We start from the raw sequence: 24,675 nt of genomic DNA on the forward strand, positions 1-24,675 counted from the left end.
CTTAGAGGCCATGTCCCTGAGACAAGCGAGAAGCCCTTAGGCCAGCACCGTCCGAAAGAACTTCTCCAATGACGCAGGGCCCCACCCGCCTTCCCGTCCCCCAGAGCTGCCTCACGTGGACCAAGCACATGGGATCAAGCATCCTCAGGATAAAATCTCGAGCTCAGCCACATTCCTAACACGAACACCAGCCACAGCCAGTACCACTTTCCTGCCTGAATCTAGATAAATCTCCCCCAAAGAGACTTCCACCAAGCACCACTTATTTCAGGCAAGCAAACTTCCACAGAGTGAAGCAAGAGGGACGTTGCTTAAACGAAATACTCCTTAACCAAGGGACTCGTTCTAAGTTCAGATCTTCACTTAGGATCATGCTCTCAGAGTTCAGAAACAAGTCCATGCTCCCTGGCATCAGGAGAGCAGCAGCGGAAGTAAGGAGGTGAGGCAGAACCATCACTATTGAACACGTGTCACCCACTGGTAACCCCCTGACTTGATGGAAATTAGAACTAAAGTATTAGTAACTCCAAAAGTATAGACAGTATACAAAAACCAAAAGCACCAAACTCAGCAAGTTCTAAAACTGTATCTTAGCCACAAAGAAAGGGTCCGTCTCGACTCAGGAGGCCTGAAATCCAGGCTTGGCTTTTACTTTCCATTTGCAAAATGAGGAGGCAGCTCCAGAACTCTGAAGCACCTGCCAGCTCCGAGGATGCGAGGGGGTGGCTCCCCCATAACATGCAGGTGTCATCTGCACTTAGGCAAAGCAGAAACCCATCTGCCCCCCTGCGCCGCCCCTCAGCATAAGATGTTTTTTTAAAATATGTTAAATAAAAATATGTTAAACATCACCTTTTATTATGAGATACTTAGATAAGGAAGCTAGCAAAGCATGTAGGTCATCTTAACCTCAAAATAACCTTAAAATTACCTTAAGATGAAAGTGTCTGAGCCCCGAGGGAGTCAAACCCAAGCAAGTGTCAGAGACAAAACACACAGCAGCCCGGAGGCGCCAGGCGGGGCAGCGGATGGGCACTGCTGCAAAGGTGTCATCCATTATTTTCCGAGTGAGTGACACCAAGGTGCACTGTCCCCTGATTGGGTCCGATCCCTGAGAGCGCGGACAGGGAGACACAGTCCTCACACGTACTGCTCCCAGCGCCTGCAGGGCAGGGAATTCTAGCTCCACGTGGTGGCGGTGGGAGGAGACAGGGAAGGGGACAATGAGCCTAGAGGGACACCCCAACGGGACAGGAGGAGGGGCACCGTGCCCAGTCCTCATCCTCGCTCCTGGACTGTCACCCCATCACCCACTGCACGGTGTGGCCTGGAAACCCCGCCTTGGTCTGCAGGAGAACTAGACTCTACAATCTGACCTGGTGACCCACAGGGCCAGCCCAGGCAGGAGATTTTAAACTCGTGTCGCTGGGGCTGCTGTATGCGGGATTAGCATGGGGACGAAAGAGGAGGACCGGGCGGCAACACGAAGGGTGTGGACCTCAATGGAGAAGGCGGGAGGCCAGCCCACGGCCAAGATGCGGCCCTGACGACACAGGGGACCAGTGGCATCTTGGTCACTCTCAACACTTCCACCTCAAGGTCTTCTGAACACAGCTGTGGGCAACGGTGGAGGCCTGAGTCAACTCAGTTCACTCCTGTTCCCAAGAACCTGGGTGTCTTCTTTCTAACGGTGTCTTGAAAATCCCAAGGCCACTTACCCCCCACACAGCCCTGCCCCTGAGTGTCATCCCACCAATGACACCAGAAGTCAAGCCCGGGTCCATGCCCGGCCCCCTCCGCGTGCCCCTTCTTGCAGACTCCACTGAAGACTCCTCCCTTCTCTGACACCAGATTCCGCATCTGGGAGGAAAGAACACAGAACTCCAGGGCCTCAAAGAAGAACTGGAGGCAGAAGCCAAGTGCTGTAGTTCAGAAGCGTGACCAGTGTGTAAACAACCACACTGGTTCAGATTCAAAAGGAAAGCTTTTCTGTCTCTGAAGTTGGCTCTGATCTCCCCTCCCCCCACCACGACCCCAACCACCCCAACCTGGCCAAAAAAATTTTTTTAATTGTTTCTGGGGACTTCCCTGGAGGTCCAGTGGTCAAGACTTTGCTTTCCAATGCAGAGGGTGCGAGTTCAACTCCTGGTCGAGGAGCTAAGATCCCACATGCCTCAAGGCCAAAAAACCAAAAAAACATAAAACAGATGCAATATTCTAACAAATTCAATAAAGACTTTAAAAAATAAATGGTCCACATCGAAAAATAATCTTTAAAAAAAAAGTTGTTTCTGAAGTTGCAAGTAGAATTTAGTAGCTAAATTTTACTACTTCAGGATTTTAAAACTGTATATACATACACACATACCTAATGGACAGGACATACGCTGTGTATTCACATCTGCGTGCGTGCGTGTGTGCGTGCGTGCGTGTGTGTAAAATCTGGATAAATAGGGACATATCCCTAAGTTCCAAATATGCTGAGCAGGAATATACTAACTATCCTTCTCTGCAAGACTGTAACTTCTTAACAAGACGCATGGGATGCTATCCATCTCTGATGAAGTGCAGCCCCACAGCCGACAGAGTCCTGTTGAATGAGGCAGTCAATGGTTAGGCCGACACCAGGACTGGAGAAACAAAAGGACCCGTGTTTCCTCTGCAACCATGTATGAGTCAATCAACTGGGCCCATGTTTTAGAAGCACACGAACAAGGTAAAGTGCAAATTTCTAAAAACAAATGTTGTGTAATACTGGAACTTCCAATTTGCCCAGCTTTTTCCTATTACTTTCTGATATTTTGAGGCATTCCTACACTGTTTATTCTATCACGTAACTAAGATCTGACTTTATTCTCTGAAATAATCAGCCCCACACCCCCGCACCCCCTGCCCCCCACGACGGTCTCACACCAGAGAAACTGATTTTACGCTAAGATAGAAAATGTGTTTTTAATCTAACCCACTTACGGCGCAGCTTAAGTGTGACTGGATAAAACTAAAACTGAAACGGGGTCTTTAAAGAATGACGTATGCTAGTGAACGAGCAAAAATCTTCATGAAATCCCATGAATGAAAACGTTCCAACACAATTTTTATGTATTCAAAATTAGTGAACATCTGTTATTTAAAAGGTTTTGTTAAATATTTTCTCAAGTTGATACACTAAACAGCTTCTATAACTACCAAGCAGCTTAAGGAATTTTATGTAACTTTTATTTTTTTAAAAATTAAACATTTTAAACAAAAAGGTGTTTTGGAGAAACTGATGCCACCAAAACCACATCGTCCTTTGCCACTACTCTGAACAAGTTCACTTTAAAATTGTCCTTCTAACAGAACCTGAGAGCTTTACATGTGCACAGACACACACACATTCCTAAGTACTGAAATAAACTATATTATTTATTACCGCTTGGCTTTCAGCATTACCCACAGATCGCTCACAACCCCGCTGTGGGAAAAACCCTATTTCTTCTGAAATAAGGCATTTTCCTTTTTTTGTGAAGAGCACACCTAGCATGCACTTAACTAAGATTTCACTGAAAAAATAACCTTATGTAAAGCCGGCATACCAGCTATGAGTTTCCTCATTCAGGGAGTTTTTCAAAAGTCTGCATCCCTCAAGTGTAAAGTGAGGTTTTAAGAGTCAGCTGGTCAGAAGCAAGCGTCCCAGCAGGGCAGGCGCTGCAGCCGGGATGGCCAGGTGGGCGCCCGACAGCCCTCCTGGGTCTGGTGGCTTAGAGTTCAGTGTCTGAGCCACAACCTACATTCCAATCTATTCAGAACCATCAAAGTTTCCTTTTTTTTTAGGTTTTCTTAGACTGTCTTCACCCAAAAAAAGTTACCTACCTCATTAGCACTGAAAGCTTGTTAAAGCGCTCTTCATCTTGCCAAACTGGCTTAGAGTCATTCGATTATGTGAAAGGTAAAATACGCCAGTAAATTCTAGTTTTGTTGCTAAATGATGGTCTTAATGTTTTTAATGACGGGTCACGAGAAGGATGCTATAAACGTGCACGTACCATTCCTGTTCCCACCAAACATGTGATACTAAACACACAGCGAATCCGGCTTTCAGTCCTTTTTTCAAATGAAGTGATACACATACATACACGTATATACGCACGCACACACTCACACACACTCACAGACACACACCACTCACAGTCACAAGTACGCACATTACACACCCCGTACACACACCCCGTGAGCGCGTCCGGAAGACAGGGCTGGTTTCAGAGCTTCTCCCTCCAGTCGCTCAACACGGCGCTGCCGGGACGGTCAGCATCACCCGACGGTAAGAGCAAGGGCTTCACAGGCGCTTCGCTTCCATCCAGCAAGGACCTCGGTTTGCAAAGCAGTCCACATGCCATTGGCGACCGTCTCCAGCACCTGGAAATCCCTCTGCTGACTTACACGGACAGACGGAGCTGCGCCAGCGCACGTCCTTGCACCCTAGACGCACAGACACTGCGCAGGAAAGACCGACTGCCCCGGCCTCGCGCTCAAGCACTGCATCTCACAGAGAGGGAAGGCCAGGCTCGCAGAAAAGACAAGCGAAACTTTAAGGATGAAAACTGCGGGACGCTAAGCCATCTTGTGAAAGGCATGGGAGCTTCCTAGCTGGAACACACTCAGCCCCGCTGGAGGAGGCCAGCCCCACAGGCAGCACGGTCCCCTGTGCGTCACCACACACCACAGAGCACACACAGCCTTCTCTCCTTCAGGCGCAGCTGGGAAGCCCCCGGAGCTCAGCACCAGGTCCCCGCCTAGTAGCGCCGGCTTGGGAAGGTGACCCATGCTTCAGACCACATCGGAGGCCATGAGTTTGCAGCTTAGTGACCAACGACAAGATCTGCACGTTTTCCAAACGTACTGTTTGGGGCTTTTTTTGGACTTTGGACAAATATTTAATCCTGTTTCAAACCATAAGATGTAACCCAAGTCCAAATATCAGATTAGAAAGTTGCGATTTATATTCTCTGTGGGCCTCAAGAAACAGAAGGCAACAGTTCCTAGAACACTTACCATGAGACTTCATCTGAAACATCTCTCAACAGTCAATGCAGAGCCATCTTTGATAAGAGGTAACTACGCACTGAACCTCCACAACAGCGGAGACCAAGGCTTACAGACTCATAGGAAGGAAAACTTGGGGAGCGTCTTCATCGATGGCAAAAAAAGTATTTCGGAAGATACACATTTCCCTCCGTCTTAGATACTGCCTCCTTCCCAAGCTGACTCTCAATAAAAGAACATGCCCTCCATGCCTCCACTCTCCCTCCTCCAAATCCATCTGCAGTTTCAGAGGAAAGAAGGATGGAGGCAGGCATGTCCAGCCGTTCCCAGGCTTAGCCAACACAGCCCCAAAGACCTCCATAAATACCCTGGAGAACGCAGGGTCAGGACGGCCTGGGCTACGGAGAAATAAACAGATTTTCACAATGCTTCTCAGCCTGCCACCATTTGATGGTTGCTGTAAAGTTTTGAAATGAAACTTGGCAAAGGGTCTCGCGAGATGCCTTTGAACTCTGAACGCTCCCACTCTGTAACAGCTTACCCAGCGGTTCATCTGGTCCCTGATTCCCGACTTCAAAGAGCAGCCTCGCCCTGTCCCGGCAAGGGCAGAGATCTGGGAGCACAGTGTCAGCTTTAAATGCTTTACTCCATGGTCCTCTCAGCTCTTTCAACATTTTATTAACCCATGCAAACATCGAAACCAAAGCCACCAGAACAACTCCAGAAATCCTGAACGTTCAAAATCTGAAAACTTTTCTGCCTTCACCCAATTTAAAAACATTCATGACTTCTTGTCTTTACCAAGGATATTTGCAAGCAATGCATCAACGTCTCTAATCATGCTCTGTGAAAATTTAAATAGGTACAAAATCCAAGGACAATCTTTTATGACTTTAACCTACCCCTTTAAGTAATTCTCAGTAAAAATCTGTTATCTCAGAATTCACATCTGACATTTTTCTGCTATTTAAAGCCAAGAAGTAATAAAACCTGAAGGGATTTTTTTATCCCTTCTTTGATGTAATTAATTATATTAACTTGGTAGCTTTCACTTAGAGAAAATACTGCACTGAAGATTTTATTATTCCTAAAAAAAAAAAGGGAATGCACAGTTCCTTTTACAGAACGGCTGCCCTGGTGTTTCTGCATAAGTGTCAGAAGTTTCTACGTCAATAATTACATCATCTCAGCCTCTGAAGGAAAATGCTATTTAAATGTTCAAAGACAAAACAGGGCTCACCTAGTAAATGTGAAATCCTACTATTTTGCTAGTTTTCGAGTTGCAAGTTTCTCCGCCTAGTGGTCACATACAACTGTGAATTTTTAAAATTAAACTATAAAGCAGTTTGTTGGTAAAATAAGTGTGTCAGTAAAATACAGCCTTTTAGAATTCCTCTTTCCCAATGCTTTTGGGGTCCCCAGCACATTTCTTCACCACTGAGAACAATATCTTTCATTAACACTAACTCACTCAGGTCACTGCCTGAAATAAACTGGCCTAAAATATGAAAAAAATAGGAAGACGACGACTGGGTTTCTTGGATTATTAGCCTTACCTGTGAAAAAAGAGTTAAGGTAGACACAAAAATCCGTTAGCGATAGCTTCATTCAAAATGTAATTAATCCTTTTTCTCTTGAAAACCTGTCATGCAGTGCTAGGCAAGAGAAAAAGGAATAAGCGCTTTAAAATATAAAAATAATTTAGTTGTGACATCAAAAGCTGAACAAAATGACAGACCCAGTGTGCTAGTAAGTGAAGACAAAAATGTGCTTCTGCTTGAGGCAGCCACAGAACCGACCCACTGAAGAAGCAGGGACGGCAGAGAGGGGATCCGGCTGGGACCCAAGGCCTCGCCTCCCAGGTGGGAAAAGACACGCACGAAGTCTGCGGAGGGTCAGTGTCCAGGCGGGGCTGGAACCCTGTTCTTCTGATCATCGCTGAGTTCCAGAAAGTAATCCGCCCCACTGCTAAAAGCAGTCCAATGCCAATAACTAGATGTGGGAGAAACACAACCGGGGAAGCTAGGGTCCTACAGGTTTCTCATTTCAGGGGCATACACACTATCTGGAGGACTATATATGAGGGGAAGGCAGGGCCGGGGGGCAAGGGTTACATTATTCCATGGAAAACAGTGGATACCTAAAGAAAATAATTTCTAAATCTGAGAAATGATCAAAACAACTTGGGCACACAAGCAATTCCTGTAGCTATACAAGTTCATACTTCACATGCCTTTATTGCCATCTTAAAATGCTGGGGGGGGGGGGGCGCAGGGGTTACACCCTCTGAAAATGTTATATTCTAAAAAACAAAGTACATATAAACCCGTTGTTCAAAAATAAAATTGCATTTTTTATCAGAAAATTTTATGCTGGGCACTTAAATTCCCAGACTCTCCCCCAAACAGGTACTTGACCCAACCAACACTGAAGGTTACTGACCGCCCGGTGACTATGGTGATGTTTTGAAGACACTAGTAACAGACAAAAAAATGTGGTGACTTTTCCCCCACCAAACAGAAGGATACACAGAAGAGGACAAAGAGACAGGAGACCTCTGAGTTTTGAAGGTCAAGTGAAACACTATTCTCATGCATATTTTCCACTGTCAAGGTAGACCACTGACTCAGAAATGTTCAAAAGTGATGTCAAGGGACTTCCCTCATGGTGCAGTGGTTAAGAATCCACCTGCCGATGCAGGGGACACGGGTTTGAGCTCTGGTCCAAAGAAGATCCTACGAGCCGCAAAGCAACTAAGCCCGTGCACCACAACTACTGAGCCCTCGCACTGCAACTACTACGCTTAGAGCCCGTGCTCTGCAACAAAGAGTAGCCCCCACTTCCCACAACCAGAGAAAGCCCACGGCACAGCAACGAAGACCCAATGTAGCCAATAAATAAATAATTTTTTTTAAAGTGATGACAAAAAAATAAATAAATAAATAAAATAAAGTGATGACAGCTCAGGAGTCACCCTGAGTTTAGGCTGAGGCACGTCGGAAAGGGGGGCGGAGACATAGCTTGAGGTGATGTTCAGGGTGTCCCAAACCCTGAGACACAGGAGGGGCCAAACTCCCCCGCAGAGCACAGCGCTGGCCCGGCTGCTGCTGTCCTGGCCGCCCGGGCAGATGGCCTGGCCCACGTGCTGGCTGCACAGGAGCAGAAAGTGGGGTGATGGACACACACCTGGCAGGTCAAGGCTTCCTGTTTAAGGGACATGTCACATGTCCAGGGCACATCCCGGGCCCTCGGGCGGCACCCTGTCTTAGAGCTGAACAGAACCCAGCCCGAGGCCCTGGCAAATTCTGTTCTAGCAAAGCTGCCACCTGGTCCCTCCCTCCACCCTCAAAGGAACCTGCTGGACAGCTCAAGGCAAGGGCTGGCCTGAAGGACACAGGGGTCACCGGGTCCCACACTCTCCAAACGGCTGGCATTTTTCAAAGCACCGAAGCAGGATGGATGGGCGCCCATCCTCCTGAAATAAACGCGATGGAGCTTTCCCCAGCGCACTAGCGCGTTACTATATAAGGGCTCCTCGAAACCACGCACAGGGCTGCCTGTATTTTGGCAACACCTCACGTTTCTTTGGTTTTACTTACAGTGAAAAAGTATATACGTTTGCCCCAGAACATGTACTTTCAAGAGAAAAAGGAGGTTTTGAAGACATTTCCACAGATCTTAGTCACCAGGCAGGTCTGGCACCCAAGCCATCACAGGTCTGTCTATCTCATGCATGGATCAAACTATGTAACTTTGGCCATTTTAAAGCAAGCTTTCTTTTTTAATCTTAATTGATTAACGCAACAGACTATCAATGATTATTATTGCTATTTTAAATAAAACTATGGCTACTTGAGCAATTTAAAGTAAATCCCAGCCAGACTGACATATATACACTACTATGTATAAAATAGATAACTAATGAGAACCTACTGTGTAGCACAGGGAACTCTACTCAGCGCTCTGTGGTGACCTAAATGGGAAGGAAACCTAAAAAAGAGTGGATATATGTATACGTACAGCTGATTCACTTTGCTGCACAGCAGAGACTAACACAACACTGTAAAGCAATTATACTCCAATAAAAATTAATTTTAAAAAAAGATATGCATGAAGAACATACTCTTTCGAGAAAAAACAAAGCCATCAGTGCTGTATAGAGAAACAAGGACATGCAGCTCTTTGGGCACTTATGACAAGACTGCCAGTATCCTGACCTCCGGATTAATCCCATCAGATTGATCATGGAATATCTTTTTTTCTTAGTAACAGAAAACTTCATAAACTACAGATTTTTAAAATTTAAAACAAAATTAACGTAAATCCCAGCCAAATTCAGCCGTTATTATATATGCTAATCATGCCCTCCGGGCCTTTGCAGGTGTTGATTAGAACACAGTAAGTCACCGCTGTTAGCTGGAGGCGTGGAGGACACGCCCTAAGCGAGGCTGAGGCGGACCCTTCCTGGAGAGAAGCCAGAGGACAGTGCCGTCCCCGCCCCCGAGGCGGTGTCCATCCACCTGCAGGGCTGCGGCTCCGCGTGGCGGGTCTCAGCATCCTCCCCGCAGCAGCCGGGGTGAAGCACACGCCCTCCGCCTGCTCAGCCCTCAGGACACAGGCCCACAGTGGCATCAGACACAGGCAGGGCTGTCCTTGAGACCATGAGCCCAGGGACTCATTTTCTGGAAACCGAGGAATCAGAAATGCAGGTTGATGCAACGGTTAAAACAAGTATGGTCTCCAATGAAAAGAACTAAGGAAGTATGAGGCAGTTCTAAGACTGCAGGAGACGTGTCTCCATGTTTATGGGAAGGTGAGGACTGAAAACACCCAGACACCAGCTAAACGGAAAGGAGCCGTGGACCAGACACACCTGTGCACACAGACCACATCGAGGAGGGTGAGGGGGACGAGGAGGGTGACCTGGGGAGACGAGAGAGGTGTGTTTCCAATTCTGCCAAGGAAAGGACAAGCTAAAGAGTTTAAATTACAGGCAGTAAAGGCGAGAAGGAAATCTCAGATTATAAAATAGGTCAAACTGGAAAAATAAAACCATCTAACCTAATTCTCCTGTGCACAGATCCTTAAGATAAGCAAAGATAACTCATCTTTGTAACTGGTGGGTTGAGTCTGACCTAATGAAAGAAGAGAAGAGGTCCTCTCAAAATCGTAGCCAGTCCTACAACCAAGTGTTGCATCGTCCTGCTGCCTGGCATCGGCATGGAAACGCTGCGCTGAGCATATCTGAAGCCTTCGACCGGGATACCCTCGGAGATGCCAGGAGTCTGTCCAACAGCCAGCAGCCCCTCCCGTAAAGGTCAGTGGAAACAGGACTCCACACCGGGTTAACATGGGTCCTTCCAAGGGAAGAGTCCTCAGGAGGAAAACAACTGCAAGCCCTTTTACAAGCTGGAAAAGAAGTTACAGGGATCAAACTCTGCGGTTCTGAAGTTCCTCAGGGGACTTCAGCCCAGTCCTTCCTGCCTGTTCCCACAAACGCGTCTCTGATGTGACCTGGCAGGACCTCACCTCAAATGCCGAGTAAGCTACAAGACAGGACAAGACATCTGTTGGCAGGAGATACCACTCATCTCTGAAATGCATTCAGGTGGAGTCAGGACCTCCCATGGACCCATGAAGGCCTCATCTCAAGGTGACACCAGATTCTAGAACCTTCTATTTGAATTACAGACCAATCTTTCAAAATGAACTCAAGAGCTCTTTGTGCATTCTGTGACGTCAGAGAGATGGGAGGAGCCCACTGCTTTTAGGACTTTTCCATTTGCATCATGGAATCTACAACTGATACATCAGTAATTCTTCAACAGCTCAAATCCGGGACAAAGGATTTCCAAGACGGGTGATTTGCCAGATTTTTTTTCACACATATTTACACAATAGTTTTTTAACTGAAACTAAATAAGGATAGATCAATCACACACAGGCAAAATCAATTCAGAATCAGAAGAGATATACCCAGTAAATAAACCACTTCAGGACTAGAAGTGAATTCCTTACGCTGCTGTGGGGGAGAGGTAGTCAGTCCCGGGTCATCATTGACTATTATTTGTGAAAATCACAGGCTACAGATCACGTACCACTGAGATTACAAGACACGTGTCTACATCTGGGCAGCCCAGATCTAGAGTAGGGCCTAAAGGAGTCTCTGGTCTCTTTTTATTTTGAATTAAGGAGAAAGGCCCATGTGTGTGAGCTAAGTTTTAGCAATTAGGGCCAGGGTCTTTTATTAACCAGATTACCAGATTCTGTGGGGCATTTGCCAGGGTCCCACAAAGTCAGGGCAAAGCTGTGACCCCAAGATTACACACACCAAGGAATACTGACACCCCACCACGGAAGAGCACTGACCCAAGAGAGGGGAGCAAACTTCAGCCCAGAAACTCCATCTACCAAATTCCAAACAACACAGAACTTTCCGTTCTGATGACCGACGTCCGTACCAGAGAAGCAATCCCTGCAGCATTTATTCTCTAAGACGTATTTCGGTAACTCTCAATGCCACGGTTCCCTCGATGTACAGAGCACTCAAATATGTCACCCGTCCTGACTCCAGGAACTCTGCAGAACATTCTCTGTTATAAAATGCTAAGACTTTTTTTTTTTCATCAAAGAGACTAGAGGCAATCCTTGTTTTCTCTTGAATCTCTTTTCCACCAGCACTGTCCTGACCCTCAACAGAGCTAAGGCATGCGTTTAAAGTATGAACATGTGTAAACCATGGAAAGAGAGGGCTCTCCACCAGAAGAACCTCCCCTCCTCTCCCAGCTAATTATCCTCCGAACATTCACAGCGTGAGGTGAGGTCTCCAGCATCTCTGACCAGTAGTAAACAGAGCTGCTAAACAGGCCTCAGTCAGCCAACGAGCAGGCCAGGAAACAAGACCAGACATTTCCTGGGTGCCCTGAAATAACCACCCGCCAGAAGATTCACCCAGAGACACGCACCAGGTAACACTCAGGACAGCCAGGCAATCTGATTTCAAGACTGAGGACGAGTAACTTTTAGCGTAAGTGTGTCTCAAATATTACAAGGGACATACTTATATTTTTAAAAAATGTTCGATGTTTATCTGAAATTTAACAGGCATCCTGTATTTTTTATTTACTAAACCTCTAACATGTTATCAACTAAACAAACACATTATTTACATGAATGACTTCAAAGGAAGCACTGTGTGAGTCAGATGCACAGTCCAACAAAAAAACACGTAAACGCTGACGTAACCGCCAACATCATGTATCACTAAGAAAACTACTTTTCATCTACATGCAGTATCATTCACTTCCTGACAAAAGCTGAGTGGATTCACGGAAAACAGAGGAGAAGCCAATATTACCTTCAAAGGACCCAAGCCACAGGGTGGGCACTTAACTAACAACCAGTCTCTACTGCGAGGGGGCCTCTCAGAGCCTCGGTGACTCCAAAGGTCCCTCCTGTGCAAGCGAGGATCTACCTGCAGCCCCTCGTTCCTGCACCTTCTCTGGGCAGGTTGCCGAGACATCCCAGTGCCAGGCCCCAGCCCGAGGCCCTGCTGCTGGGCCGGGCTTTGGGGCAGAGCAAGACCGGGAAGAGGAGGATCGGAACCGTTCAAGAGCCAAGGAGAGACCAGGCACGACTCTAGCACGTGTGAGGCAGTCCCCATCCTCTCCTCCTCCTCCATCCCTCCTCCCTGCCTTCTGAGCAGCCCATGTGAGCAGTGGAACAGAACAAGCTCTTGATGTCTGGAGCCACTTGGCTTCAACACTTATAAGAGGTGCAACCCTGAGAAAGCCTTCTCAACCTCTAAATCTCAGATTCCCCACTCACACCCGTGACCCACGGGGTTAGGATGGTTTCCCAAGCATCCAGATGCTGGGCAAAGAGGCTGGCACATGGACACTCACGTGCACTGAGGATGTTTCAAGCCAGGGGAGGAAAGCCTGATGAAAGAATAAATCATGTTGGAAAAACTGGAAAGCAAAACGGAAAAAATGTGAAAGGGCCTCACAGGATACGTCAGACGTTCCCGGGCGGGATGAGCTCCGTGTGGAGTAAAGTAAGTGTGGTGAGGCAACTAGCTTCAGTCAATGAAACTACTCTACCCGTAGGGTGGCACTGCCTTTCTAAGCGGCGTGTAGAGCTGAAGGACCGTGAAGGGAAAAATGGACAACTCTGACGTTTTAGAACTTCCACAATAAAAGACTTCATAAAGCAAAAAGCCAAATGGAAAACTAGGAGACAGTATTTAAAGCAAACAAAGAAAGACTCATATCCACAACATATAAAGAGTTCCTACAAAATAATAAGGACAAAACACTATAAAAGTGTGCAAAGCACACTAACAGGCAAATCATGAAAGAAGTACAACGGCCAGCTAACGTGAAAATATGCTTCTTCTCACTGAAACCACAAAAATGGAGGCCAAAGCAATAAACAAATATATAACATTTTTCCTTTTTGGGCGGCAACTACAGAACATCTGTAACACCCCGAGTGGTTGAAAGCCTGGGATATTGGATCCGCCTCATAAACTATTGGTGGATATGAGCATATTACAACATATCTGGCAGAATCTCCTGAAATGTAAAATGTGCAAACCCCTCAAACCAAGAATTTCATTAAAGAAATTGATCATGAAATTCTCCTAAGTGTTCTCAGCACGTTTACGGCAGCTCTACTTGTAGTGAAAACGGAAAAAAATTTCGAAGTCCACCCGCTGAAGCAGGTCAGGAGGGAAGCAGAGACACAGCATGTGGGCGATTTCCAAGACATGCTGTGTGCTGGAAAAGCAAACTGTGCAATGAAACAGAGAAAGTCATCTTATTAAGTATCAAAACAAGAAAAAAATTTACATACACATATACACTACATACATACATACTCTTTAAAGACCTGAGAGTACTGACTGGCTGAGGAGGGGAAGCACAGCTGCAGAGTGCGGACTGTTCTCCAAAGACCTGTACGTTTTGCAAAGGAGAAACAGAATTCTCACACGAGCGGCGCGTGCCAGCCTGAAAGGCAGCCCTTGTTGCTTCACCTCCATCCCCGCCCCTGCACCCGCGGGGCTCGGGGACACAGGGTCCTGGGGAAAGAGGCAGAGAGGAGTCGGTCATCTGCGTGGGGACTGGGAGGCGGCAACACTGGACTCAGGCAGCCGCGGCCCCTGCCCTCCTCACCTGGGGGCAGGAGAGCCGAGGTGGCAGGGAGCAGTCCTAAGGCAAGAAGACCAGGTGTGGGGGCCCCTAACCTTGCCCTGGAAGGCCCTCCCCCCACCAAGGGCATCAGAGGGAGCTGAGAAGTGACCCACCCTCTGCAGCCAGGGCAGAGGGATGGGGGATGGGGGTGAGGTGGGGATGGCGGGGGGGTTCCCAGAAGAAGGCCTGTGGGAATGCCAAGGGCAGGATCGTGGCCACCTGCTCCGGGCGCACTGGCCACAGGCTGGGATTCTGTGTCTGGCCTTCAGACACGGAGGAGACAACAAGCACAGGATCCTCTGAGACTGGACGGGGGCCCCTGGGCCCACGCTCCCCTACGTCACACCCAGTTGTGCGTGCTGAGCGCTGGGTGTGAGCTGATGCCCTGTTTCCTTCCGTTTCCTTGCTCCCCTTTGCCCATCTGACAGGAAGAGGATTGAGGGGGAGGAGCAGAGGGGCTGGACAGGATGAGGGGAGGTGACGACCAGTGGCCGGCTGGGTGGGCGTGGCCGGCGCTGGACAGGTGGATGGCAGGAGGGAAAGACCAGCCCCTCACTCGCCTTCCACACCTGCGCTGGGGGGCTTCCAGGTGTGCTACTGCTCCGAAAGCTTCTACAAACTTCTACAACACCCCCGCACACCAGTCCTTTAAATTCAAAGAAAAAGATCTTTAATGCAAGAGAGAAAAACCAAAGAAATCCTGAGCCAGGATGGCAAAGAAACGTGGACATTTAAAAGGGATCCAAGAATCTGATGTGTTCCCGGTACCGTCCAGCTTACCAGGCAGCTCTGCGTAAGCAATTTTATCTCTTCCTGACTAACTTTCAAGCACGATGCCCTTTGGGGGCTGAGGTTTCAAAACAACATCAAGAAGTTGTTTCTAAGTGGTGAGTAGGCTGTCACCATGGAAACTGCAGCGACTCTTTCTCTCATTGATGTAACACACGACCCGTCCAGAACCTTGTGTTCAGAGTTTCCAAAATTCCCCAAGTCAGGACTTTGCCATCCCTTTCTTCACACCTGAAATGCAGGAACTCCATTTAAGTCACCTCCGCGTAACACATTTAACAGCACTGTGAGGCTAGTAACGACATTCCTCTATCAGCCAAGGGCCTTTACAAGAAAAACAGCTTTTAAGGGTTTAATGCCTGTTTTCAACCTCCTGGCCCTACGCTACCGCATTTCATCATTTTTGAAGAAACAGCACCAAATCATACTTCTTCAAAATGAAAATGTTCAACCCACCCCACGACCCTGCATTTCAAGTCCAATACCCGAATAATCTATATAAATCACATCTCATGAATTCTGCAGAAATCAACTTTTAAAGCCAGGAACATCACAGACAAGTTTTAAATCAAAGCAATTGCAGTACCTAGGAGTCACACTGGAAACCTGACCATCATTCCAACATCAAAAAAGACGTTCTCCAATAGCGCAGTCCACCGATGAGCTCTTCAATCACTGGAGTACCACCTGCAGGAGCAACCTGACTTCATCGTCTTGGAGGAAGCCGCCAATCCCCCGCAGGCTTCAGACGTCAGGGTTAGGCACAGGTGACACTTTCTATAGGGTGACCAATCTACCATCAGGGCGTGCCGCTGGCTTACCATGTTAAATGATGTATTTCAGTAACCAGTCAGGTTATTACATGAAAAGAGTAGTCATAGTAAAAGTGGAATACAGCTTATTCACAGCGCTGAGGGTGATTATGCTGGAGTTCTCAAAAAGAACACGAGTGACACTCAAGTCTGGCACACCGTGCAGGGAACACACTTGGCAGCTAGCACTCAGCCCAAGCGTCTTACTCATCTGTGAAAATACTTCTCTCCAATCGGTGGCTGCCTCTGTAAATAAAGCGAAGACGAGGCATCCCTTAAGTGGCTATGACTGCACTGACCACACACACAGGTACCGGTAAAATTCCAGCCATGAAAGTATGACCTTCTAAACTTTAATCCAGGGAAGGCTATCCGGAGCTTTTCCAATGCCAGTAAGATGTAGATCTGAAACCACAATCTGTGTTAATATGTAAAGGCTTATGCAAACTCGGCATCCAAATACTGGATCATATCTGTAGCTTACAAAGGTTTCATGAAAAACCAGCCTCAGATTAGGCCCGGCACAGAGAAAATGAAGAACTTAAAAAAAAAAACAAAAACCTAAACTTACAAATTAAAAATTAAGAACTTACGCCAGAAGCACGTACACAACATATATACTTATCAAGTAAAACCTAAGTGCTTGAAAACAGAAAACCTCAGCTAACTAAATGACTCACTGTACCCACAACGAACACGCAGACCAAGGATGATACAAACTGACCAGCAACCACGGTGCAGAGCTGGCCAGGCCACACTGTACCACGGGAAGGACAGCACGTCCTGAAAGAAGGGGCCGCCTGAGCCCTGGGTGGGCCTGCTTCCGAGGTCTCGGCCATGACTGTGAACTTCAGACTCCAGTGGGCTCAGTCCCGGTAGGCGCAGGCAAGAAATGCTTTCCTCAGCAGGAAACACCCCAGGGCAGGAGGCAAGGGCACAGGGTCTCCGCAGCTTCTCAGCGTCTGCACACCGGGGATCCCCCCAAGGGCTCCAACCCCAGCGCCCCACACAGTCCCCAGACAGCCCCCCGGCTCCTCGCTCTGCCAAGGTCTTGGGCCCTCCAGTGCCAAAGCTGTGTCCACCACCGACTGCCCCACCAGGCCCACCCTCCCGTCACTGCCCCAGCCCGGGGCAGGGGTCCGCCCTGCTGCACGTGGGGCCTGGTGGACGCTGCGCTCCAGGGCGGTGAGGCAGGCACAGGGTCCAGAGCCCCAAGCCCTGCTCCAGGGTCCTTCTACTGCCGCCAGGCAGGGGGACCCTGACAGTGAAGTGGGAAGCCCTCGAAGACCTGAGTCACTGCGTTCTGGGAAGTGTGCTATGACCATGAGCAAGGTGGAGCTGACCGCACACCAGCCGCCCTGCACCCGGCCGTCCAGCATTGGAAACACTGAGCCCGCTTCTGCTCCTCCAGTGACAAAGGTTCACAAAGAGGCCAGGATGCAGACCCCAATCACGGCACCATCAGGAGACATGCAGGGTCATAAGTCACGTGAAAGGGTTCTTCCCGGAATCCTGAATTCACCACAAATCACCCCAAACGTGACAAACACCAGCCCACCCAAAATGGCCCTGATATTATTGCACATTCACTGAAATCTGCAGGATCACACGAATGCTAAACGCTGCTGGATGAGCCACGGCCGCTGTCACCCGCCGTTGCTACCGTTACAGACATGTGGCGGCTAGACGACTCGAGAGCATCGCCGCATCCCCGCTGCTCCAGGGCACAGGGCCTCCCGGGAACACGCCGCCCCTCTGCTGGGAGTTCCCTGCAGATGGAGGACAGACCTGACGGACCCCTCGCTGCAGGGCCACCGGCCACCGCGAGGTCAAGGTCACCGCGGGGCACTGGGATGGACAACCAGCCCCGCCCACCCAGAGCACAATTCCAGGAGAGGGATGTGCCCACCACCTGTGTTACGGGGCGGACGCCGTGTCACGGCAGAGCCGCACGAATTCCAGGAACACAGAGGAACAGGGTCCGACATGAGAGTCCAAGCAGGAGTGTGGGGTCGGGCGAGAGGAATTTCCAGCCTCCGAAGCGCCCAGTGGGGAAACGGGATGCTCGGGCCACTGGAGGGGGAGTGGGGAGCTCTGGGCAGGGCCCTCGGGGCGCAGAGAAGGTGCAGCAGGGGAGACGGGGAGGCAGATCGGGGCCACGGCTGTGGTCCCTGAAAGCTGGCGTAACAGGCTGGAACGCCTCCACTTGCAACGGCAGCATTAAAGGGCTGAGCAGATCAGCCACCCGCCCAGGTCTGCACTTCCAACAAACGGTGAGAAGGGCTGCAGTCAGGTGTGCCCCATCACAGGTCCAGACAAACATTATGATCACATTTACGATCACAAACGCCGGCGGGTGTCAGGGCTGGCTGGAAGCACGTGCCTAAAACAGCAGGGGCAAGGCACCCTCTCGGGGGGGACACCCCCACTCCCCAGGCGTGAACCTCGCTTCCACAGCCCAGGGTCACCCGCCTGCAGGGCCGATCGGGACACCCCCTGCGGATGAGCAACTGATGGTTCAGACCAGAATCAGGTCGGTCCGCCTCCTCACACATGAGGCCACATCTCAGGGGACTGGGGCGAAAGACCCAAATTCGATCGCTTCTGCTCGGTAATCAAGGGTAACGTCTAGAAAGAGGAATCTCACGCTTCACATCGGACGTCACAAGCTCCCGTCTGAACTGGAGAAGACCAAGCTCCTCTTCACGACGTATGAACCACAGGGAGGAGCTGAAAACTGTAGCCAGCACCGTCCACACCGCAGACTGGGGAAAGCTAAGTCCAACAGGGCAGCAGGACAGAAATAACAGGATCTAGGATGTGAAGCCGAGATGGGAAACACTGAAAAGCTGTCACGTCAAATAAGACTTGTAAACACCGCGCACACGTCTGGACTGGAATCCAGCAACACGGCTGATTCTGCCTTCCGACAACGCCCACGCGAGGCTTCCCACGAGCAGCCTCCTGCGCACAGGCTGAAGCCGACACCCCACCCCGCCAAGGACCGGCTTCCGTGGAGCTCAGCAGGGCTGCATCGCGGCCGCCTGCTGCACAGGCGGGAGGGGACCCTGGGGACCTGGAGCCCTGGATGGGGCCTGAGCCACCCCGGGACCACATGCTTCGGCCCCTCGAGTGACAAACCAGGACAGACACCCTTTTATAGATTGGGAGATGGACGCTGTGGCCCCTGGTTCTGGTTCTAACGCTTGTACCGACAAGAGCTGCGTGGACAGGATGCCCCGGCCACGCCAGGCATCGCACAGGAACATGCTGTCAACGACCCCGCCGGCAAGGATCCGGGCCCCCACAGTGCAACTCAGGAAGCCAGGCACCCAGGGAGTGAGGACTGAAGACACACCGCTACCTTGTGCAAAAGAAGAACCGCAACCTAGGCGTCCCCGCTCACGTACCCTCCACCAACCAAGCCATCCTCGGGCAATAAACACGCCCGACGGCTCTGGGCAAGTCACAGTGACTCCCCCGACGCCTGGGTTTCTTTTCTGTTACAACGGGGAACATCCCTCAGTTCCCTCCCAGCTCTAAAATTCTCGGATTCTATCTTGTGTGAAAGAGAGAGCTGGAACAGAGAGACGGAAGATCAAGCGTTTGGACTGTGCTAACAAACCAAGCGTCTGCACGGCGTCCGCCTGACGCCAGAGGACCGTGCATCCCACGTGTGTGTCTGTGTCGGAGGAAAACCTCCAGAGTCTGACGTGTTTCACAGCACAATCACTTCATTCGGAAAGGTCAGGGGATGCAGCCTTGGGTCCAAGCAAATGTGAGAGTGCACGCCGTGCACAGACGATCAATGTCTGAAGAATCAGAACACAATAAAGCACACTTCTGAGCCACGATTCACATCGTAATTCAATCTCCCTGGGATAATTCAGAGGCTTACCAGGGGACCGCAGGGCCAGTGAATGATGACCGCCGTCTCCGTGCATGTGCGCTGACGGAGATGCTTCTGGTTGCTAAGATGCTGACTAAACCACAGGGCACTCTGCAGTCGGTTGTCAAGTGCATCTGGATATTTTTCTTAACGAACTTCAGGGCATTTTTATACTGAATGAGGATTTAATAGGAAGGTCCTCAAGTCTCACCTTCTTCCCAACTAAGTAAATTCCTTGGTGTTCAGCACAGTAGAAAACACTACGGATGCTGCCCCCCTCACGTCTTGCATAAAGGCATCTGTCTGCATTTTACGGCCCCTCTTCTATAATCTGGAATCAGCCTGCTCTTCCTTCATCTCCATCTCTGTCTCCTCCTCACCGGCCCCCACCCTAGTGCTGTGTTTCAGACACTCGCTGGCACGTGGCAGGGAGCATCCGAGCTCTGCGGCCTGGCACCTGCGCCAGCATCACGGCCGGGACACCTGAGGCGCGGCCCATCAGCCTGCATGTGGACGTTTATTAGGTGTCAGTCAAGACGCACCCAGGCCGCCAGGGAGATGAGGAAACGGGCCCAGCAGGCCGGCGCGAACACCGTTCGAAGAGAGCTGGCCTCCGTTTCACTCGCACCAGTGGCTGCAGGCTCCTCTTTAACCGGGGCCCCAGTGCCAGGTAGGACAGACTCCATCCCCTCAGGATCACCCCCGCCCCCGCCCCGGGCCCCGGCGTGCTCCCTTCTTGTGCAGGACTGCTCCCAGGCGTGCCTGCCACCTCCCCACAGCCACACGCATTCTATACCCTGTCCTCTCACTGTATTCGGGTTCTCTCCTCCTGGGTGCCCAACCCCTTTCTTTGTGGTGTCATTTTTAGTTTCTTGGGCGGGGAGGGGGGGCCCTGCGTTAAGGTAAAAATCCTTCCTAATCACCGAGCATGGGAGGTGGGAACCGAGCGGGGCTGCGAGCGGGTCCCCGCTCCCCTGCTCAGGACACGCAAGCCCCCCGCGGACCCGGCCAGAAGGACAACGGGGAGAATCCGTCCCTTAGAGCTCCTTCTGCTCTATCAGGAAGTAAATGCCAAGAATAAGTAACAATAAAAGCCACCCATCCCAGCAGGCCCGGCCACCACTGCCAACAGCCCTCCCCGGCCCACCGCACACTCCACACTCTGACGGCTGTCCCTCAACTCCTGCTTCAGTGAGAGGACGCGTGACAACAACGCCTCCCTAAGCCGTGCGACGGCTGTCCGTGTGCTACCAAAGAAGGAGAAAGACTGGCTGGTTAACCTGTGTGGGAGCTGAGTGCCCACGGCCTGGGCCGCCTCAGCCACCCACACTCAAACGTGGACAGCAGGTCCGTCTCAAAGCACACGCTCAACGAACGTCTTATAAGCAACACACTGTGGTTCTTCTCGCAATGACAACAGAAAGATGAACTGTAATGTCCAAGAGTGTTGGCCTGGAGGCAGCAAACAGAGAAATGTAAGAAAATAGAGGCTTTCTGAAATAAATCTATTTCTTTCTTCTAATCATCTTGACTATATTTTTAATTACAAAAACTCTCTAATTCTTGCAACTGCATGTAATACTACGGCACGTGTTCTGAGAACTTTTTATTCTGTTAGGTTGAGCCATATGGTTTGTCGGTCGAAAGCACTCACACATGTACAATTTCATATTTGCAATTTCAAAACCTGGGGTTTTACTATTAATTATGTTACAATCAGTACCCGAAGATACACAGAGAGGGGGCGCTCAACAGACTATCCACTTGATGTGACAGAAGTTAGAATAACAAAAATAGTCAGAGCCAAGGATATACTGCACAACACAGGGAAATAAAGCCATTACTTTGTAATACCTTTAAATGGAGTATTAATGTATAAAAATACTGAATCAGTATGTTGTACGCCCGAAACCAATATAATATTGTAAAGCAATGACACCAATTAAAAACAATACCTAGGATAGTCACCTAAGTTTTAGCAGAAAGGTTATGCAGATAAACAGTAGGAACGGGTCTTGCATCAAGGCAGGGCCCCCACACGAGGCAAGGCTTCTCCCAAGGGCACACGGCTCTTACAGTACAGGGACCTTGTAAAGAGAGTCCCTGGAGACCCACTCTGCGGGCTTCTATCACTCCTAAGTCATCGCAGCGCTTTCTGAGCAGAAGTCCACTCTGGCCCACGCACCTGTCCTCAGTGATGACCTGGGAGCACCCTGACTCTGCTTTGTGTTTGAAACTGTTAATTTTTCTGCCTTTCAATTATATGCCCTTTCAACGCTCCTCTTCTCTAATTAAAAAGATTAATTTTTGCAAACTCTGAAAGTGTACATTCTATCGATGCCACATCTCTTTCTCAATGAAGATTTAACTCCAGCTCAGTAACACATTTTAAATTATCGAATTTTATTCACAACTTTGCTCTTAGACTATTTTAAGTCCGTAATGAGGGCTACTGGGACCTGGTCTCATGTGGAAATAAAAGTAACGTGACCATCAGAGCTTTCCAAAGGAGTAGACGGCAACACTCAACAGACAAAGAATGCTTCATGAAAAAAGGAAGTTTCTTTCAATTAATCTGGTAATGCAAATGGTCTCTAGATCCAGAAGCATCATTCAGATCCACTCCTGGATGTCAAGAAATTTCTGGGGAAAACGATGGCGCAATGGGGGTTTACTGGAAGGGCCACCAAGATCTGAATTACACAACTGCGGTACCACAAGAAGCTGAACTCATTCTTCTGAGAACTTTCCGTCCCTCAGTTTCTACACGTTTCCTCTCATCATTTTAACCAGTCATCCCATCAAGGTTCTATGAGAATTTAGAGTCATTTCAACGTTTAAAGATCTGTCATCTTTTAGTGGCAAGAAAGGCGAGTATTTTCCAAAGCTGAATGCATTTTTTTAACACAAGAAAGGTTTGCTGCAGATCAACATAGAGGATTCAAAATACCCATTTGCTCTTCCAAAGCAGCTGCTTCCGAGGCCTTGCCAATCCCTGCTAATGAGACTGCTCTGTGAGTATTAAATCCACATAACACATCTCGCTCCTTAAGGGCATCCATGCAGCAGCGATTTAATGCCAGCTAGAGCACTAAAGGCCTGCTATGATATAAAGTTTGTGTTTTTAGGAGGAAAGATACTGTCCTTTGGGGCTATAAAAAGTGAACCGTGCAGACCTACGATGTTCTTCAACATTTTATACCACTGTCATGTCATAAGTTTCTTTTTCTAGTCTCTCAGTAAGCTACAGTATTCTGTTGTCAACGTGTTACACTCAGGACCACATGTAATCTTGTTATGGAATCATCGAGGCATCAAATTTCTCAAAAAGTAGATTACGAATAGAGAAAAGATATATAATCTTAGTAAGAAATAAATGACGATCTCTAAAATTTAATGAACCTGAGAAGAAAAAAAAGAGTAAATTCCAATTTACAGTGAACATAATTTGACCCCTCCCACATCTTGACTGTAAAAGCACTACTGAATTAGCTTATTACTAATCACACTTCACTGCCATTACCAGAGACGGGGGTAAGGACAGCTCTTCCAAACATTAAAAATATCTGTCATCAAATTAAAAAAAAAAATTGTTGCCAACTTACTAGTTTATCCAATGTGCTCCCAAACGTAGGCACAGTACTGCTGGAATGTGACCAGCAAAATCTACAGTTGCCAACATTTTTAAAAAGGAAACCAAGAGTTAATCTTCAAAAATGCCACCCAGGGGTCACGACTGGGTTCCCCAGGTCTTACATGACAAAGTGCAAAGAATCCAAAAAAGCTCACAGGATGAGCACTGTCAGAGGACGGTACATTGTCCTCCTTCCCACGGGCTAATGACTAAGAAATGAAATGCAGGACACACGCTGATGCATAATGTGTCATTTTCATTTACCTACACGCGCATGTGTGAGGAGTCAGCACAGACCGCCCTGCAGGATCAAACAAACAACTTTCTCCTATAATTTAAAGATTCCATATACACCTCAGTGTATCAGATGCTCACACAATACATGGTATAGACCTGTAATAATTAACCTCTGTTTGGGAAAACAGATGAAATCTTTAATAAGGGGAAAATAACATATATTTGTGGGGTTTTTTAAACCATGCACATGGGTGATTTTCCTCACTACAGAATATAAAAAGCCCAGCTGAAGCACCTGGGGTTCTATCATCTCTGACCTTCCAGTAAAAGCAACACCCAGTAATCAATTTTCAGGGAGAAGAGAAAAACATTCCTGGCCACAGGGAGAAAAATCACAAGTTCCTACCTGAAACATCACTTTCCACTTAAAAGAATTACCCGAAACAAAAAATAATGAAGAAAATACCAAAATGCTTACAATGTATTAAAAATTAGGAAAATGATGAAAATAAAGTTGGCCAAGCATCTTTAAATATTTACATAGCTGCAACTTGGAAAGTAATCTGGTTCCAGTTAGCCGTCTCTAAACCCACAGGGTTACTTGGATCCAAGGAGATTAACTATAACTGCACACAATCCGATGTTCCTCTTTCGCTCAGCTGTCTGGTGCAAGGAGGGAGCAGAGGAAAGCATGTGTGCCCCAGCTGACGGTGAGATGAGAAGGGAACCTCCTGGAGGGGCTCCATCACCTGTTCTTTGCTCAGAAATGTCTGATGCCCCAGAGAGATGCGGTGATGCCTACAGGGTCTGCACCCACCAGCCTCAGCTCCAAGGACACACGGGGTGCAGACCACCTGAGCACAAGTCTACCAGAGCCTGGGACCCCTGGGAAACGGCACCAACCACAGGGCTACCTGGGGGTAGGGCCAGCTATGTATAAGGCTGCCTGAGCACCCAGACTATGTTCCCCACCTGGGGAAAGGGCTAACTAAGCCCAGATTGCCTGACCATGAGATCCCGGGCAAGGGCTAGCTGGGCCTGGGTCACCTGGGGACAAGGCTACCTGAGCCTCAACTACCCCTGCCTGGCTGATCTGGG

At 48.8% G+C, this 24,675-nt stretch overlaps 1 protein-coding gene across 2 annotated transcripts in view; it reads right to left on the reverse strand.

Annotated features, from left to right (window-relative positions):
• Nucleotides 1-24,675, reverse strand: part of ZNF516 (zinc finger protein 516) — a 112,252-nt gene that overhangs the window by 39,000 nt on the left and 48,577 nt on the right. The window lies entirely within an intron of this gene.

This window comes from Hippopotamus amphibius, chromosome 11, assembly GCF_030028045.1.
Source record: "Hippopotamus amphibius kiboko isolate mHipAmp2 chromosome 11, mHipAmp2.hap2, whole genome shotgun sequence".
In the NCBI taxonomy this organism is placed as follows: domain Eukaryota; kingdom Metazoa; phylum Chordata; class Mammalia; order Artiodactyla; family Hippopotamidae; genus Hippopotamus; species Hippopotamus amphibius.